A 5,502-nucleotide genomic window follows, 5' to 3' on the forward strand; every position below is an offset into this window, starting at 1 on the left:
CTAGCCCCCACTGTAAGGGTTAATTTTACATTTCCTGGAGTTCCTCTTTAAAGCTGAAGTGTAGTGTACACATATAATACCGTCCCTTGTTCCCCTTTTAGCCTGATCAACATGCAGTTAAACGCTTTCAATCAAATAATTTTGAAGTACCTGTTTTGAGACCTAGCAATTTCAAAACAAGATTTGCCTGTTACTCTTTGCTCAGAGTTTGGTGGCAGGAGCCAGTAGGCTCCTTTAAATGTCACAGCATTCTGCCACAGATTATCGATAGAATGATATGAAAAAACACATCCCTGGGATCCCGTTAGATGATCCGCCCAGTTGTTTACATTTGTGGGGAGAACGGTCTTCTTCGGGAGACCATTCTCCCCGCTTCGACTGAGCCTTTCGACTGCTGTATGAGCTATTGTGAATACCCCGTACAGTAGCCCTTCAGTTTGGCTGATGCGAAGGGCTCCGGCGGCCGATGTGAACTAAAGGATTAACCAATGCTTCAGCTTATTCCTTCGGCTCCTTCTTGAATAACCCTCTAAATGTTTTCATGTTCTTAACAAGCAGTAAATAAGCTTTAAAACAACCCTTGCTGACTTCTGAAGTTGTAGGCACTGAGGAAGAGGTAGAGATTTAGGTTTAGGCTTGCTAGGCTGTGACAGTGGTAATATTAATCGTTTTTAATCTTCCTCAAAATTGACTATAATGGAACTGCTGGTACAAGTGGAAATGTATAAACCTCATGCAAAGAAGTTTTAAGCGACTGTTAAGTAAAGCCCTAAACTAAAAATTATGCTCTATTGGGCTCTTTAATGTCAAACAATGTTGAGCTTACTACAAATGTTCACGTAAAAGAAAATCTGGGTGCAGTGGAGGGACATGGGCCAAAATGCGCCCCCTTGGAAGCTGAGAGGGATGAATCTTGCTGATCTGTGCACATATTGGCTGGACAAGGACAGAAATGACAGCCCTAAGACTACCATGCTTTGGTCCATGGGGAATTGAACAGGATGGGGGAGGTGTTGCAGTGTGGTTAGATTATTGTGATTTAGTTATAATAAGCATGGGGAAACAGAACCAGAATTCTATTAACATAACAATAACCAAAATCTGTCCTTCCATCTGGGAACAATCATTCTGTGATTTGTATTCTTTATCATGTTAAATTATGTTTCTGGCACAAAACATTTTTATTTTAGTGCTACAAAACAAACAAATTGTTATGTAATAATTATGTATGACCAGTAAAAAAAATAAAACTTAGGGAAGGCGGCAATGAAGTAGTTAATAAAAGGTAATTACATTTACCAAGGTATTAAACTTTTATTCATATACTGTATTTGTATTGTAGATTTTCAATGCACACAAAACACACATTTATGCATAACGGCTACATTTGTCCTCAGCACTCTTTTTTATAACCGAGGTGGGCAACTCTAGCCCTCCAGCTGTTGTCCCATGAGGCATTGCAAGAATGACAGTTAAAGCCATGTCTCCCAGAGGTAGAGCCATGTAGGGATTTGTAGTTAAAGCACAGCTGGAGGGCCCGAGTTGCCCACCCCTTTTTTTTAAATAAGCTTCATAATTCCCAGATAATTTATTGTACAAGTCATTCTGAATTGAGAAAGCTGGTTGCATAACCAGTGAAACGTTGCCTAGACTTATTTTTTACAGATCTATAAAGAGGAGGCCCAATAAATAAAAAATCTTGTATTAGTGTACTCATAGTTTTTGGCTATCTCTGTCTTGTTATCCCTGTTGTGTACTGCACATAATGCTCAGCTTCTCCTATATTGCAATTCATTTGGGTCTTCACATATTGATGTACTAGTAATGTAATGGCCCTTACTTCACTGCAATGGTCAGTTTTACTACTGTTGCGTGGTGATAAGCCATTCCAATCCCATAGAGGTGTCATGCCCCCATTCTGTCACCTTGCATCTTCAGCTGCTGTTGCATATGGTTATGAATGCTGAATTACTGAGCAGTATCCCATTTTTGTAACATTTAAACATTTTCTGTAAGTATACCAGCTACCATTTCCATTCCCCTTTAAGTCCTGTTAAACCTAAGCCTTTTACCATGTTCCTTAAGGCCTGAATGGAGACAGGCAAAGAACCAATATCTTAATAATTATGACTTTTCTTACAGCTTGCCTGTGTTTGTAATTTTGCGCTCAGTGTCTAGCTGAATCTGGCATGACCATGTAGTCTTTAAGCATTTTGCTATATGTTTCAAATAATTTATCTTATTTGTCTGAGGGTTGTACATACATACATTAAAAGGAACTTGAACTAGTCCTGTAATTTCCTGCATCATTACTTTACTACTTACTAGCAAATAGATCATATTGTTAAAGTTAAAACAAATGTTTGCATTAACATCCTCTAAAAAAAAAAAGTTTGTTTCAGTCCACGGTTTCCTTATCAAACAGGCATGCATTATTGTAAATTAAGAAATAGATTGAGGTTTTACTAAAAACTTTACAGATGATACAAACACACCCAAAGGTGCAGGTGTAAAGTTTTAACCTATTTGTATAATAATGTGTAATACTTCTTATCACCACAAGGTGTCACTTGTGATTCTTCTGTCTGTCTGGAGTGAACATTATTATTAAATTCTGTTTCACAGCAACATTGTGATAGTGACATCTACTGGCCTGTTTTAAATATTACAATACCAGAAAAACTAAATCAATAACTATACTAAACGCTGTGCACATATTGTTAATTGAAATAGTTTCTTTATATTGATAAAAAAATAAAAAGTAAAACATAAAAAATGTGTGTATGTGTGTATATATATATATATATATATATAATGTTAAATGCTTGCATTCAGTAAATTATTCTATTGTGAATAACAGTAGCTTAACTGAAAATGTTCAGCATCTCTGTTTCAATCAGATTCCATAATCTGGAGGGTCATAGGATGGTTGCTGTTAATATGTGGTAGAGCTGAAGAGTCATTGAAAGGATGAGCAGATGAGGGAGGGCTATTGCCTATTATTGTCTAGCTGCTTATCATTGGCACCTGCCTACAGTACAAGTTCACAGAGAACAGAGAATGCTCATTCCATCTTCTCTGCTCTGACCTCTTGCACATCCTAAATCTCGAGGACCAGCGAGGAAATGCCAAGACCTGAAATATAAGAAAACTAGAATATGTCTTAGTGACGTCCAAGAACACTTTTACTTTCTTCCTTCTGAATAGCCTTCTGAAACATTCAATGGTATAGATTAAAAAAGAGTAAGTAAGACTTTGTATTGATTTTTTTTCCTTGATAGTCTAACATTAGCATATGGCTATTAAATAATTGTGATAATTGTATAGCTGATTGCTGAATTTTAATAGATTGTTAGTGTATAACTATCTATCTTTCTATCTATCTATCTATCTATCTATCTATCTATCTATCTATCTATCACGCATCTATCTATCCCTATCATTTATCTGTTTCTTTCTCTCTCTCTCTCTCTCTCTCTCTCTTTCTCTCTTGCATCTATCTATCTATCCCTATCATTTATCTGTTTCTTTCTTTCTCTCTCTCTCTCTTTTTCTCTCTCTCTCTCTCTCTCTCTCTCTCGCATCTATCTATTCCTATCTTTTATCTGCTTATCTCTCTCTCTCTCTCTTTTTTCTTTTCTGTTTTTTTTTTAAATTTTATTAAGGACTTGTTAAACTCTAAAGTGAAATTCTTTGCTTGGTAAAAAAAAAAAATTCCTTTCAAACTGTTAAAGTAAAAGCTCAAGTCGCCTGTCACAGATTTTCTTTTAAATCATTCTAAAAGTATAGTGAAAAGACTCTGAGAACCAATATTGCTTTCCTTCTCTGGATGCTACTTTTATTTTAGCACCTTTGTGAAAGAATAAGGTCCAGTTTGTGCATTTTGTATAATATATAACCTAATTAGGGTTAGATCAGTGTGTTGTGGCTGTGCATACTTCTGTGTAGAATAGATACAGTGTGAGACCCAGGAAGCGCTGCATGGGGAAGTGTTGGAGTTACCACTGATGAATTTAGCTCTGCTTTATCACACTGAGCATCCTGCCACTTTAACACTAGCAGCAATAGACTGCAACTTCTAACCCCATGATTGATTTGCAAAATGTCAGCCTGACATTTACAATTTTTTTAACATTCTTTCTTGTTTTTAGATTTGCAATTTCTACTAACACAAATATTTTAAAGTCAGAACCTGTTTGAAAGTATGTCCTTATCCTTACAGCAATTAGTATTATTTATTTTCTGTAAGCAGGTTGTATGTAGTCATTGTATGAAATGTCACAGTTTTTTTTTATAGGTAATGGTGCAAAAGTGAGCACATAATTTGACAAATGGGGTCAGGACAGTTTTGTTTGCAGTCAACTAAAGTGTGAATCGCTGTCCATCTTAAGATGGTGCTGAAACTTTTGCTCTGAGAACTCTGTTCTCAATATTCAGTTAGCTTAGGTTCCCTCAAGTGATCATTTTGATCACTGTGCAAATTGTGCCACACGTTACTCAGACACTGACTGTATGTTTTCTATTGGTACAATAGAACATCTGATTATTTTACAGTGGATACATGTATCAGTCTAGGCAGAACTTTCTGCTTTTAGAGACACATTTTACTTTATTTATAAAGATGGAGAATTAGTAGTGTGTGTTTCTCTCTCTCTCCCTCTCTCCCTCTCTCCCTCTCTCTCTCTCTCTCTCTCTCTCCATATAGAAAATACTGCATTTATATTTACAGTTGTGCAGTTGCAAATATAACTTCTGGCAGTTATTAATCAACACAGTGACATTCTACAAAATATTTTTTATCAATGCTCATGTTACTGAATTAAATATTTCCAGCTCACCACTGCTAACTTTTGACAGCATATGAAAGACAATACTTAGGGGTCTATTTATAAATGTTCTTATACCAGATTCACGCAACGTTCACCCAGGGTGTACACTTTTTCTAATTGAATTTATTGGTTTGAATCCTTGTGCGAATCATGTTTGAAAAATGTATAAACAGACACACTAGGGATCTCAAACACTATAAAAATCATGTTAGCAACTATCTCAGGATAGAAGTGGCAGTTTTACTAATTATCTTCTGTTGTATGTTTATTTTAAATGTCATTATGTACTGGGTTTACCAAGTCATATTGCAGTTTGTATGTTGCAGGTATACACTTTATGTATCTTCAGTCATTCAGTGTCAAAATCCTAAAACATGTATGCAAGTCTGAAATATTCAAATAAGTGATGATGAATAAAGTACATATTAATTTTTATATTAATTTAAATCCCGTTTTCAATGCCCAGGCTATCAGTCTGGTATATGTGCCATATGCTGAAACTGCTGGTGTCTAACCTCCTACTCGATAGCAATAAATAGTTGTCATTGCAATAAATGCGCACGCTGCCCAAACTTTTCAGATAAAATAGTTTTTCTGCTGAATCTTGCATTATTCTTATGAGCAAAAAAATAGTCCTTTGCATTTATCCACATTTTTGAAACATTACCATTTC

Source organism: Nanorana parkeri, unplaced genomic scaffold, assembly GCF_000935625.1.
Source record: "Nanorana parkeri isolate BGI_ZX_2015 unplaced genomic scaffold, ASM93562v1 scaffold2741, whole genome shotgun sequence".
In the NCBI taxonomy this organism is placed as follows: domain Eukaryota; kingdom Metazoa; phylum Chordata; class Amphibia; order Anura; family Dicroglossidae; genus Nanorana; species Nanorana parkeri.